A 15300-nucleotide genomic window follows, 5' to 3' on the forward strand; every position below is an offset into this window, starting at 1 on the left:
CCTACAGGCTTACCTAGAGACCAATCTTAAAGAGGCCTATTCTCAGTTGAGGCTCCCTCCTCTACAGTGACTCCAACTTATGTCAAGCTGACATAAAACTGTCCTGGATAGAGGAATTCACTTTTTCCTCTATATTAGCCCCCTCTGTGTTTACAATAGCTAGCTCAGAGTACTATCTGCCCAGTGTCCATATTACTGAGCCCAGCTCTAACTAGATCTTCTGGCCTTTTCTCCCATGGAAAGTTACTCATCATCAGACACACAATGGTACCATAGTACCAGGAAAGGAGCTGCTTTAGAGGGTGTATGTGAGGGGTGAGGTCTAAGGGGCACCTATGGGCAAACACCAACTTCATCATGCTAAAAGCCCCTTTGGTTCTTGGCTCATGTAAGGGACAGACGTAGCACAGGCAAACAGACCCAGCTCACATAGTTATGCTCCCAACATGTTTCATGAGTACTGACCATCCTAGGATAGAATCAAAGCTTAGTTTTCAGGGTCAAAAATGTGTATGCCTCAAAGCCAACCACTGAACTGAGAATGGGGTCCCCAGTGGAGGAGTTAGAGAAAGGATTGAAGGCGCTGAAGGGATTTGCGACCCCATAAGAATGACAATGCCAACCAACCAGAGCTCCCAGGGACTAAACCACCATACAAAGACATGGACACATGGACAGACCCATGGCTCCAGCTGCATATGTAGCAGAGGATGGCCTTGTTGGCCATCAATGGGAAGAGAAGTCCTTGGTCCTGACAAGGCTCAATATCCCAGTATAGGGGAATGTCAGGGTGGGGAGGTGGGAAGGGGTGGGTGAATGGGTGGGAGAGCACCCTCATAGAAGAAGGGGGTGGGGGAATGGGATAGAGGGTTTATGGATGGGAAACTGGGAAAGGGAATGACATCTGAAATGTAAATTAGAAAATCCAATAAAAAATGTGTATGCCTCAGAACCTACTTTCCTATGGATTTCTGAGTTGATTAATTTCTGTTGCTGTGACATAATGCCATGACCAAAGGAGACTTATGGGAAAGGGGGTTTATTTTAGCTTACAGTTCCAGAGATATAGTATTCTGTTCACTGAGGTTAGGAAAGAAAGACAACAGTTAGGGGAAACATGGGACAGGAGACTGAAGCTGGCTGGTCATATTTTCATCCCCACAGGAAGCAGAAAGAGGACAAGTGGGCAGGGCTGTAAACCCTCTATGCCTGTCTTCAGTGATGTATTCCCTCTAACCAGTTCCTATTTCTTACAGGTTCTGTAACCTTCCCAAACAGTACCACCAACTGGAGACCAACTGTTTACATAGAATGAGGTAAGCAAATGGGGGCCATATCTCATTTTAACTGCCTTGAGCCCTTTAATCTATAGCACAACAAAAAGAGCACCTTGATAGAACTCAAAACTAAACGGAAGCTCCCTTCATACATGACAGCTACAACTGAAAACTCAAAACTCTTCCCAGCAATTGAGTAAAACTGGGAGGAGAGACCGTCCCATATAAAGCCTAGACCAGGGAGCCACTCCCTCTCCGGAGGCCCGATGCTCATGCCTCTTTCCAGGCAACTGAAGGGGATCAGAAGGTGGAACTCCACAGGAAGCATGTGCTCTAAGAAGCCTTTTTCTCTCTGGGATTGATGCTCTCTTCTTCCACTGTGATGGTCAGCCTTAATTGTCAATATAACTGGGCCTCGAATCACCTGGGAGACAAGCCGCTAGTACATGTATGAAGGAATATCTAGATTAGGTTGAAATAAGAAGATGGGTCCACTGTGAGTGGCATGATTCACTGGGATGGGATTGAACTGGATAAGTGAACTTAACTCAGTTGTTCATCATAGTTCTCTTCTTAGTTGGATATGCAATGTGACCGACCCAACTGAAACCTTGAGTTCATGCAGCCTTGACTTCCCCACCATGATAGACTACACCCTCCAAAATAGATCCAGAATATTCTACTGGAGCAACAAAAAAGTAACCAAGGCACCCACACAGAGAGACACTTCACCACCCAGGGCCCCATCAGGACCCACGTGAGCTCCATCAGTACCTGTCACACCAAGTAGCCAAATACCACAGATGGCCGAGCATTTAGCTATTGTTGGAAGTCTTTGGAAGCAGCCGGAACCTACGTACAAAAATGAAAACAGGAGATGATTTAAATAGGAACTCTAGTCTCCTATCGCAATAGACAAAATGTCCCGGGCTCTAAATATTACTCATGATGGCATACACCGGAAAAAGCTCATCTCGGGCGATTAAAGACAATCAACAGATACTCACATGAGATGTATCAGATGTTGGAGTTATCTGGCAAGAATTTCAGAGCCACCAACTCCACTGCCAACAATTAGACTCCTTGGAAATACACAAAAATATAATCTCATCGGGAAGGTGCTTTTTAGAAAAATCAAATGGGAAGCCAGTGTTATAGCTCCTCCATAGAACATGTTCTGGGCATGTTCAAGAGGTGACTTTTGTTTGAGAACTTGTGGTTGTCAGCAAAAGTCAGGATTCTGCAAGAACTCCGCTCATGGGTAACCTCCTCTACTAGATTCCACTCTGAACTGTTCCGTGACCCAGCAATGCCCCTCCAGGAGCAAGCTTCTGGCATGTATATCTTCAGGGAGTCCAGTCAAACCACATCCAAACCACAAGATAAACTCTGTGACACAGGCTCACTGTTTTCCTGTGGGTTTAAGAAGAGCTGATCAAAACACTTGTCTTAGTGCTTCTATTCCTGCACAAACATCATGACCAAGAAGCAAGTTGGGGAGGAAAGGGTTTATTCAGCTTACACTTCCACATTGCTGTTCATCACCAAAGGAAGTCAGGACTGGAACTCAAGCAGGTCAGGAAGCAGGAGCTGAAGCAGAGGCCATGGAAGGGTGCTGCTTACTGGCTTGCTCCCCTGGCTTGCTCAGCTTGCTTTCTTATAGAACCCAGGACCACCACCGAGGGATGGCACCACCCACAATGGACTGGGTCCTCTCGAAAATGCCTTACTGCTCGGTCTCATGGATGCATTTCCTCAACTGAGGCTCCTTTCTCTGTGATAACTCCAGCTCGTGCCAAGTTGGCACACAAAACCAGACAGTACAACACTCTTCTCTTAGACTGCCTACAAATAACTGTGCTATCATAGGGGAGCCTTGCTTTTCAGGAGTTCAGCAGTGCCAATCCTCTGATAGGTACCAGGGACCACCATGCTCATTCCCATATCCCAATGTGTCGGTCAGGGTGGGGATGATGAGAGAGTAGTCATGACATCAAGAGGTGACCTTTTGGTAAGACCCTATTGCTGAAGACACCACACACTTTATAGGATATGGAAAAGTCAGGCTGAAACTAGTCTGGGAGATTCTCCCCTGCTGGTGTGTGTTCACCGTATTAGAGGGTACTGTGCTATCTGCTAGAGGAGAACATTCATCAGTAGTCTCACCCAGCTGTGGACCCTGCATGGTACCATGTTCATTTGCCAGGTGAGATGTGTCCAGTGATGTAGTAGTGGCATAGCCGTTTAGGGGGACCCAGCGTATGCTGAGTGGATCCTAGGCCTAGTACTAGCCTTGGCACTGGAATAGGGAGATTTACAACTGGTGTTTTGCCAAACAGATGTTATCTCAAACTCTCTTTCTCTCTCTCTCTCTCTCTCTCTCTCTCTCTCTCTCTCTCTCACACACACACACACACACACATACACACACACATACACATACACACACACACACACAAACACACACGGGGGGGAGGGAAGAGAGATGGAGGAAGAGAGATGGGAATAGTATAGGGATAGTATAGGTATAGGTATGGGTATAGTATAGATATGGTTACAGGTTTAGGTATAGGTTTAGGTTCAGGTATATGTATAGGTATGGGTAGGTGTAGGTGTAGGTGTAGATAGGTATAGCTGTTAGTGTAGTTATAAGTGTAGCTGTAGGTGTAGTTGTAGGTGTAGCTGTAGGTATATCTGTAGGTGTAGCGTAGCTGTAGTAGCTGTAGGTGTAGCTGTAGGTGTAGCCATAGGTGTAGGTGTAGCTGTAGGTGTAGCTGTAGGTGTAGCCATAGGTGTAGGTGGTAGGTGTAGCTGTAGTAGGTGTAGGTGTAGCAATAGGTGTAGGTGTAGATAGGTGTAGCTGTAGGTGTAACCGTAGGTGTAGGTGTAGCTGTAGGTGTAACCGTAGGTGTAGGTGTAGCTGTAGGTGTAACTGTAGGTGTAGGTGTAGGTGTACATATATTGCTGGTTTGCATAGCTCTTCATACCAGGGTACAGCTGGCATGGAATCTTTTGCTCAGCCTGTTGGGAGTGAAAGGTCTCTTGGCACTCCGGCAAGGTCAGAATGACCAAAATGTTACACACACACCCCCCGGGGGAAACCAGAGCAAGGCAGGCTACCACTGCTGCCCCAGAGTCCCTGGCAGGCAGCAAGATGCAGCAGGCACCTAGGAGCCGAAATCAGGCCACTGAGCAGGAAGTGGCTGAGGACAAGTGCACGTACTCAGCTGGTTGGGCCGGGTCAAAGTCCAGTGATGAAAGCTTCGGGAGAGAAAGCTCTTCTCTGGAGTGTTACAGCTCGATAAGACAGGCACTCTCAGAGGATCCCTGGTGAAATAACTCATGCATTTTAACCCTCGTGGATAGGACCTTATAAACATTTGGGGGTGGGGTGGGATCTAGAGGCAGATGCTATCTATTGACTCAGTCTGGAATATTAGGGATTAGGATCTGCATGTGGAAGGACTTCAGGTGTTGTCTGTATGTGACCGATTGTCACAGTCCTCTCAATGGGTGTTGTGGTCACGTGTGCCAAGGCAGGACCCTGGTCAGGAGTAGATGTCAACATCCACTGTTCTCAGTTATGAGAATGGCCTGGGGATTGTTTCTGAATCTGCCTGACTTTACCTGTTTTCTCCCTGGTTGCACGGTCTACTACCCCAGAATATACGGTATGTATATGTATATGTGTATATGCATTTATATATATGCGTATATATATGTGTGTGGTGTGTGTGTATGTGTGTATGTGTGTGGTGTGTGTATGTGTGTATGTGTGTGTGTATGGTGTGTGTGTATGTGTGTATGTGTGTGTGTATGGTGTGTGTGTATGTGTGTATGGTGTGTGTACCGTGTGTGTATAAGTGTGTGTGTACGATGTGTGTATATGTGTGTGTGGTGTGTATGTGTGTGGTGTGTGTGGTGTGTGTGTATGATGTATGTGTGTATGGTGCGTGTGTGTGTGTGTGTATGGTGTGTGTATATATGGTGTGTGTGTGTATGGCATGTGTGTATGGTGTGTGTGTATGGTGTGTGTGCATGGTGTATGTGTAGTGTGTATGTGTGTGGTGTGTGTATGTGTATGGGGTGTGTGTGTGTGTGTGTGTATGGTGTATGTGTAGTGTGTATGTGTATGGTGTGTGTGTGTGTATGGTGTATGTGTAGTGTGTATGTGTGTGGTGTGTGTATGTGTATGGGGTGTGTGTGTGTATGGTGTATGTGTAGTGTGTATGTGTATGGTGTGTGTGTGTGTATATGGGGTGTGTGTGTGTGTGTGTGTGTGTGTCTATACCCACAGATTAATGCAGCTCTAAACCTTGATTGGTGATGCTTCATTTTCAGAACCATTAAAGCACACACACATAACTGGTCAAACTGTTGCAAACAAGTGCCTGCTCAGAACTCAGCCCCAAGCAGCATGTAATGGTTATTCCTTGTTGTCAACTTGACTATATCTGGAATGAACTACAATCCAGAATTGGAGGGCTCATTTGTGATCCAGATCTTGAGGCTGGAAGACATATGTTTCTGACCTGGATCTTGGCGTGGAGATCTTGAGGCATAGTGGCTATGAATCCTAGGAGACTGTGACAAGGAGATCTCTGAGTTCAAGGTCAGCCTGGGACAAAACAAGTCCCAGTTCCAGGCGTGGTGGTACACACCTTTACCATACCTTCTGCTGGAGACCTACATAAGGACATTGGAAGAAGGAAGATGCTCTCTTCCTCACCTGCTTGCATTTACTTGCCAGCACATCTGTTGGAACCTACTTCTACAGAAGAGCAGCAGAAACAACTAGTCTCATGGGACTGAGCAACTACTAGATTCTTGGACTTCCATTCACAGCTGACCATTGTCGGGTTAGTTGGACGACAGACTCTAAGTCATCACAACAAATTCCCTTAACATATACATCCCATAGGTTCTGTGACTCTAGAGAACCCTAACACACAGCATCTCCACATTGATCCTTCCAAAGCTAAGGGAACTCACCACAGATGAGAGGGAGGGTGGAGAGGAGAACCAAGACATGCTGTTCACTGCACATGACCGTAAACACATCACAGCTACGGCTACCTGCACCAGACACAAAACAAAGAAGTGAGAGCAGGAGAGAGTGACTGGCGGCGACTATTATCACAAAACGTTACATTCAAAAATGAAAGCGACACACAACGGGCCGTCTCCCACCAAGCTCTGAGGCATCACAGGTACTCCCTAACACTACAGATCCAACGGAAATAACGGTAGGCTCGTCTCAACATCCAGAGAGGGGCTGGGTGGGGCGGATCATCAGTGAGCTTGGGGGTCTCGTGTGGTCGAAGGTGAGAACTGGAAGTTAGTGGCTGCTGGGCCCGGAGTCACAGGCCTGTGGACAGTGTGAAGTGGCTAGCAGAAGCTACCTTCAGCCTGGTGGTGCAGGGTAGGGATCAGATCTACAGGGAACTAGACTCCAAGAACTTATGAGGACAATCCCTCTTCCACATACTCCTGAGCAACTTTAAGGATCAGCGCACACAAATTGAGCCTTCCAGGCCAGGGCTGATTCTTATTTTGCAGCCAAAGAACTCTTGCCTGAAGCCAGTTCAACAGCTCCCTTGGGTCCAGGCCTGTGTGGATTTCCTCTGCTTCCCAGAGATGTCTCCTCAGGCTCCAGCCATGGCCTGTTCAAAATGAAGTCCCCTTCATCTCAGACTTCTGGGCCTCGGGGTTTTCTTTCCCACTATGTCATTTGCCAGAGAATCAGAAATGGATGAACATTTCCCCACCCAGAGACGGGGGCTGCCTGGCCCATGGAGTTCCACTTTTCAGAGGTTTTAGTGAGTGTTCGTGTGCAGGTCTTAAATGACCCAAAGCCAAGCAACTACAAGAGTCATGTTTAAGGCTGACACTGGAGCAGTTTGTCCTGAAGAGAAATGGTTATGCCTGGTGTGTGAGCAAAATTCAGTCTCATGCAACTCAGTCTTTGGAGCAGGATTCCCACAGAATGTGTCCCTCGGGGTGACTCCTGCACCGGTTAATTTGCTCATTCACACCCTTCTATACACTGTGATTTTCTGTTTCTTAGGAAGCTGAAGGAGGCACATCGTTTCTACTGACCCTAGGAATTTATCCAAAATATTTTGACAGCTTCACTTATTCAAGGATTCCTATTGGTTTTACAACAAACCAAACAAAATTTACACATACACACACACACACACACACACACACACACACACACACACACAGAGAGAGAGAGAGAGAGAGAGAGAGAGAGAGAGAGTGTTAACATTCAATAAACTACATGCTTTACTCCCAGGAGCAGCCTTCACTTATGGTCTGTTCTGTGATGGCTTGCATGTGCTTGGCCCAGGGAGTGGCACTATTAGAAGGCGTGGCCTTGTTGGAGTGGGTGTGTCACTGTGGATGTGGGCTTTAAGACCCCAATCCCAGCTGCATGGAAGCCAGTCTTCCACTAGGAGCCTTCAGATGAAGTTGTTGAACTCAGCTCTGCCCATACGATGTCTGTCTGGATGCTGCCATGCTTCCTGCCATGATGATAATGGACTGAACCTCTGAACCTGTAACAGCCCCAATTATGTGTTGTCTTTATAAGAGTTGCTGTGGCCATGGTGTCTGTTCACAGCCGTAAAACCCTAAGACATGTTGTGATTTATAATTTTTCTGTTTTCAGTGTGCCTTATTCAAATAGGACATATTGTAGTTTTAACAGGACACCAGGTTCTGGTAGATAATCCTGGTGTAAAGACGAACTTCGTGTTTTTTGTTTTTTTAATCTCTCAGTACTTCTAAGACTTCTCACAGCACCATATGGGCTGCATTTATCACCTATTCCATCCCTTGATGAATTTTTTTTATCTGATAATCACCAAGTTTCAGAGCTGGAGATATCAGATGCTCAGTCGGTTTAGAGCAACTAATACTGTTTGCATAGGACCTGGGTTCAGTTCCCACACCTCATATCAGGTAGCTCATGACTACCTGTAATTCCAGCTCTGGGGATCCGACACCATCTTCTGTCTGCCACAGACACCCTCACACAGATACACACATAAACGTAAAAATAATCCTTTTAAACATTCAGAGAGGTGACTTACCATGAAGTAAACAGAAAGAACTGTGTTATTCAAGACTGTTTCATTTTCATTACTAATCATCCTGGCATCTCTACTAGTCTGAGTCCTGGCGACAGTGCCACATCCTGGTTGTTTTGCCACAACTGGCAGTTCCATTTGCTGCCTCACTTCGTTGGGATGGCTACCACTTGCTTAACTGCTGTGGGGCTGTTGAACACCTGACTTAATTAAGAACAAAGAAAGGCTATAAACCCTAGCTACAAAGGCGAAGTGGCTCTGGAAGAGTCTGAATTCACTGGGAGGACAACCTTTGAGTCCTGCTCTGTGCAGTGTACAGCCACAACAGCAGTGGTTTCAATGGGGCTGACAGGAAACTCTGAATGACTCAGCCATCTCCCCAGTCCAACAGAAAACTCAGCACAGCACAAGCAATAACTAAGGTTCACTATACCAGGATATTAGTGCCAATGTAGAGTGTTGCTTAGGTGTCTGACCCAGCAGCTCAAGTAACATCAGAGTGCTCTCTCACTGCCGTTCAGTCAAAATATGGCGGTCACTGTTTTCAGGAGAGCCATGTGGAAAGAAATGTCTATACCTCTGTCTATGAATGAGAAAACCTTTTCAAGCAAATATTTCCTCAGAGTGAGTCATTCACAATTCACCCCATAACTTCTCTCATACCTCCTCCTCCCCTCCTCCCATAATCCTCCCACAATCTTCCTCCCACTCTTCCTTCTCTCACACCTCTTCCTCCCAATCCTCCCACACCTCTTCCTCCCAATCCTCCCACACCTCCTCTTCCCACTCCTCCCACACCTCCCATATTTATTCCTCCCATTCCTCCCATATTAACTCCTCCCACTCCTCCCACACCTCCTCTTCCCACTCCTCCCACACCCCCTCCCACACTTCTTCCCATATCTCTGCTGTCCATTCTCCACACAGTCACAGGAGAGAGCCTTGTGAAGCTCTCCAGTAACTTCCAGTGGAAGTGAAAGAAGAACTGAACCTTGTTTGGTGATTGTCACGACTCCTCTGGGCCTTGGCCATGCTCTATTTCCTTTGTGACTACTTTTCCCCAAACCCCGGTCATTGTCCTCCAGATGCACTGACTCTGTCTCTCCACACCCAAGTTTCAGAGTCTTTGTCCTTACTGTCATCTCCTCCCAGTCTGCTGTTCCTCACTGTGTGTTTGGCTGCCTCCTCATCGCTAATCTTAGCTCCTATCCATAACCTTCCCAGACAGCCTAAATCAACGGGTATGTGGTACTGTGGTCACTCACGCACATGCCAAAGAAGAAATGAATGAAGGGGATATGAGTGTTGATATGTTATAGATGTTATTATCTTAACACAGTCCTGATGCTATGACAAAAATATCTTAGCTGAGGTCATTTATAAGTAACAGACATTTCTCTCAGTTTTAGAGGCCAATACAGAATCAGATTCAGTATCTGGGTTGGCCCGGCTTATAGATGGCTCATTCTCTGGAACCTTCCATGAGGGGGGAGGGGAAGGGCTCCCTTGCTCCTCTTTTACAGGGGTGCTGCGTTAGTTGATTTTTTTTTTCTTTTCTTTTTTTCAGAGCTGTGGACTGAACCCAGGACCTTGCGCTTGCTAGGCAAGCGCTCTACCACTGAGCTAGATCCCCAACCCCGTTAGTTGATTTTTTTACTGTTGTGGTAAAATACCCTGGAAAAGCCATGTTAAGAAAGGGCTCTGACGGGGGCTGGAGAGATAGCGCAGAGGTTAAGAGCACTGACTGCTCTTCCAGAGGTCCTGAGTTCAATTCCCAGCAACCACATGGTGGCTCACAACCATCTGTAATGGGATCCGATGCCCTCTTCTGGTGTGTCTGAAGACAGCTGCAGTATAGTTATATATAATAAATAAATAAATCTTTTAAAAAAAAGGAAAGAAAGGGTTTGACGAGGAAGTGATGTCAGCAGGAGTTGGAGATGGCGGGTCTCCTTGATCAGTAGCTAGGAAGCTGGGAGCACTGGGCGCAGGTGTTCATTCAGCTTGTTCTCTTCCTTTTTCAGGTCCTCAGCCCACAGAAGTGATGCCACCCACATTAGGATGGGTCTTCTCATCTTGTGGATCTTAAACCAACCCTTACAGGTCTTACCATAATCAAGGCAACTCCCCACAGGTGTGCCAAGGGGCTAAGCTAAAGTAGATAATGCACACAGGTGTGCCTGGAGGCTTGTCTTCTAGGTGCTTCTAGATCCTGTCAGGTTGATAGCCAATATTAACCATCACAGCCACTAATCCTACTTAGAGACCAGAATGTTTATGACCTAGTCACCCTCTCAAGATTCTACCAATCAATACTACCCACCAATCAATACTATCCACTAATTAATACTATCCACCAATCAATAATGCCCACCAATCAATACTATCCACTAATTAATACTATCCACCAATCAATACTATCTACCAATTAATGCTATCCACTAAGCAATACTACCCACTATTCAATATTGCCCACCAATTAATACTATCCACCATTCAATATTGCCCACCAATTAATACTATCCACCAATTAATTCTATCCACCAATCAATATTGCTCACCAATCAATGCCATCTCCCTGGTGATCCCAGATTGAACACATGAATTTGGAGAAAACAGTACTCAGAGCACAATAGCTTTAGACCTTTGTTTCAAAACCAGATATTTTAAGAATCAAAATGGTCTCTTTATAAATATACTATCTTGCAGGAGTAAACCAGGACGATACAAAAACGGAAATTAAAGTCCCCCAAGTTAGAATTAATTATGAATATGACATCTCCTTTCTCTGCTAGACAATAAGCAACACACAGCACATTGAGTATATAATGAGAACATCACATGACCAAGGAGTATATTTGCTAATTTTTCTTGTTCCTGTGGCAGAATTCTTACTAAAGCCCCTTAAGAATGTAAAGGTTTAATTTGCTCAGTAAGAAATACAGTCTGTCACTGCAGGGAAGGCATTTTGGCAAGTGTGCAAGGTGGTTGGCCACACCTGTCTGCAGATGCAGAGAATGGACAGGAAGTTAGGAAGAACTACAAAACCTCAGGGCCCGCCTCCCGCGACCCACTTCCTCCAGCCTGGATCTACTTCCTGAGGGTTCCGCCATCTTGTACAACAGCGCCACCAACTGGGGAACAGTATTTTAACCCATGGGCCTGTGAGGTGCATTTCAACATGCTAACCACAGCAAGTAATATGTTATATTTCCTACCATGAACTAAACGGAAGTAGGTAAAGTCTCACAGGGCAGAACCAGGGAAGGGCACAGCACTGTCATGTTGTTGAGGTAAATACTGCACTGTTCATTGTTCTACTCGAGGTCATTCTAAGATTTCCTGTATGGTGCTTTCGATCTTTTAACTTTATTATTGAGGTTTTATTTATTTATTTTTACATCCTGGGCTGCGGTTTCTCCTCCCATCTCTCTCTCCCACCCCCTCCCCCATCCACTCCTTCTCTTGTTTTTCTTCAAAAAATGGCAGGCCTCCTGCGGTGACCAACCAGCCATGGCATGTCCAGTTGCAGTGAGAATAGTCACCTCCTCTCCTATTAAGGCTGGACTGGGCAACCCAGTAGGAGGAAAAGGGTCCCAAAGGCAGGCCACACGGTCAGAGACAGCCGCACTCCCCTGTTAGGAGTCCTACATGAAGACCAAGCTGCACAATTGTTACATACGTGCAGAGAGCCTAGGTCCATCCCATGCAGGCTTCTTGTTTAGCATTTCAGTTCCTGTGAGTCCCTAGCAGCCCAGCTAAGTTGATTCTGTGGGCAATTTTCTTGTGATGTCCTCAACCCCTTTGGCTCCTACAAACTTTCCTTCTCTTCAGCAGGATTCCCCAAGCTCTGCCTAATATTCGGCTGTGGGTCTCCACGTCTGTTTCCACCAGTCACTGGGCGAAGCTTCTCTGATGACAATTGGGATCTGTGATTTAATTCTGCTGTTGCAGGTGAGGGATCCTGGGAATCTCCGCCAAATCTTACGTGGATTTTGAAATTTATTTTTAAGTCTGTTTTAGTCAGGGTTCTCTAGAGTCACGGAACTTATAGAATATCTCTCCATATTAAGGGGATTTACTGGAATGACTTACAGTCTGCAGTCCAACTAACCCAACAATGGGCAGCTGTGAGCAATCTAGTAGTTGCTCAGTCCCATGAGGCTGGTCTTCTGTCTAAGCTGGAATCCTGAAGAAATAGGTTCCATCAGACACGCTGGCAAGCAGTCAAAGAATGAACCTTCCTTCTTCCATTGTCCTTATGTAGGCCTCCAGCAGAAGGTGTGGCCCAGATAAAAGGTGTGCCTGGACTTGAAACCTGCTCTGTTCTAGGCTGGCCTTGATCTCAAAGATCTGCTCGCCTCTGTCTCCTGGGATTAAAGGTGTGTACTACCTTAGCTGGGCCTAAGCTTTTCATGGCCACTATGCCTCAAGATCTGGATCAAAAGCATGTGTCTTCCAGCCTCAAGATCTGGATCACAGGTGTGCCCTCTATTTCTGGATTGTAGTTCATTCTGGATGTCGTCAAGTTGACTACCAGGAATAGCCATCGCAAAGCCTATATTTGAAACATTTCAGTCACAATCACCATGAACCTAACTTCAGATTTCCTTTAGGAATCAGCCATGTCTGTCAGCCTCTCCCCACGGGCAAGTCCCCAGTTGGCTATATCTTGTCCTTTGCCCTTCTAATGAGCAGACAGAAGTGAAGCAAGAGAGGAAAAGTAGCCATTGCCCAGGTGTCATCGATGCTGACTGAGAGAAGCAAAGTCTTCCATGGTTCCCCAAAACACTGCAGCGTTGGGGCTTTAAATCAGTATCTTCCAGTTCATGAGCACCCATCAGCCATTTGGTCATTAAAGCTATAATATATAATATATAATATATAATATACAATATACAATATACAATTATAATATACATACATATATATGTGAATAGAACGGAAGTCATCAGGATGTTAAATATGGCTTTGGGAGACTCGTGTTATTAATGGCCGCCTGTGTATAATGAACCAGTATTTACTATGGATCTCTTACAGTAGAAGGAGGAGAAGAACTGAAATCCTAAAAGGTTTAGAAATAAGCCTTTTGGGGATGGAGGGGAGGTAGAAGTTTAGGAGGAACATCACTTGCCTGTCATATGTGAAGCTGAGGGTTTGATTCCCCCAGCCCTGTAAAAAATAAAAATGAAGATGGGGGCTGGCTGTGCAGTTCAGTCAGTAGATTTACTCAACACTCACCGGCTTGACCTCTGTCACGGTGTCAACCATGGTCGTGGCAAATGCCTGTGATCTAGTTCCCAGGAGAGGGAAGGAGAAAGACCAGAAGTCAAGGGTCATTCTGAGCTACTCATCAAACTCAGGGCCAGCCTGGTGTACATGAGATCCTGCATTACAAACAAACAAGCCGACAGTTTGACAGAGAGGATTCTGGCAGACTTCCCACTCCCCTCGTTCTCCACAATGTGTTAGTCTTACACAGCTTATTCCTTCCTAATAATGAGAGGACAGAGATGGTCCAGACGCCCAGTCTGTCTTCCTGAGGTTCTTCTCTTCACGAAACGCACTTGTCACTTAGCTTGTTCCGAATTCAGCTGGCAGTCCTCACCGTGCGCATTAGTGAACAGGCAAGCAGTGACCCTGCTCACCGGCTCACTCCTTTTCCTTCTCAGTCACTCGCTTGGCAAGATGCTAATGTAAAAAGGCGTGGCTGGGGCTGGGTGTTGGCATGGACCTTTGTGCCATCCACCCATGCCTCCTTCAATGCAGATTGCTGAAGTGACGTAGCTCCATTCGTGGAGATAAATCAAAGAGCGTGGGTAAAGGGGTCCCTGACAGGAACATGGGTGACCTTACAGCACTTACACTGGAAAACCAGTATCCAGCACTGGTTGATGGCTTCACCACAGCTGTATAGATCCCCCACCTCCATATACTCTACCTCCTTCCTGAGACCCTGTGGCCACATGCAATTCGGGCAAAATGACATATAAATGTCTGGTGAGAGGGATTGGATACTCAGGTGAGGGTTCAAAGACGCTCTAAGTGCTCTCTTGCAATGAAGAGTGCCAACAGGACAAAGGCCCAGCTGTAATGGCCTTGTGTGAGCAGACGCAGCTGAGTGTGTGAAGATGGTGCCCATTTGGTTGGAGGATGGTGTTGTGCAGTAGTTGTTTATCCAAGGACTTGTTAAAGCACGAGGAAGTTGAATAACATAGCATCCGTACCCATGTAGCAAGGGTACTGTTACCTTGTTCCTTTTGAATTCAGATAAGAAGTCTGAGACTTGTATTCACACATAGAGAAATCGAGTCCTGGACCCACTGTTTGTTATGCAGACCAGCCTCGTCAGATCTCACTGCATATGTCAATCAGAGGTCTTGATAACCCAGAGGCTAATGCAGTAGAAACGCAGTGGGGCACCAGGCTCAACATGTCAGCAAGCTCCTGCTAATGCAGCTAGCCCATGGACTACCCTTGAGTGGTGGTGATGTTGGCAAAGCTGTTTAAATACCTCAGTCCATCCTCTCCTCTGGAGCAAAGCAGATTACAGAGTGGAAAGGAGGCCTGTGATTGGCTCTGTGACTGTAGCCAGTGTGTGGGTTGTTTTATTCTCAGTTGAGAAGGTGTTGAGAGACGGGGACACTAAGGCTAGTATGGCTCTTCGAGTGACCAAGTTCCTTAACCCTTCCTGATCTCCCACCTCTTATAAAAGGATCTTTGCCCACCCTATCGATGTCAGTATACAACAGACTTAGGTCATGTGGCACCTTTGGGAGCTGAGGTCTATGGCAAGGTGACAGTTGTAGCTGTGCACACTGCTTCCCTGAGCAAAGCTGAGTAGCAAGGAAGAAGAGAGAAATGGCTACCCAGGTCTCCTGTAGCAGGGACTAATGCAAACATCTACTTTATGTTCTTACAATGGC

The 15300-nt window shown here is 46.2% G+C and overlaps 1 long non-coding RNA gene across 1 annotated transcript; it reads right to left on the reverse strand.

The window, feature by feature from the left end:
* Nucleotides 1-11857: 11857 nt before the first annotated feature.
* LOC148003695 (uncharacterized) lies at nucleotides 11858-14072 on the reverse strand. Its single transcript, XR_015629090.1, has 3 exons — nucleotides 13853-14072; nucleotides 13616-13761; nucleotides 11858-13235 (listed from the first exon to the last, which is right to left on the reverse strand). It is a non-coding gene; the product is annotated as an uncharacterized LOC148003695 (long non-coding RNA).
* Between the last annotated feature and the right edge of the window lie 1228 nt (nucleotides 14073-15300).

Source organism: Rattus norvegicus, chromosome 9 (assembly GCF_021556685.1).
Source record: "Rattus norvegicus strain SHRSP/BbbUtx chromosome 9, alternate assembly SHRSP_T2T, whole genome shotgun sequence".
Lineage (NCBI taxonomy): Eukaryota > Metazoa > Chordata > Mammalia > Rodentia > Muridae > Rattus > Rattus norvegicus.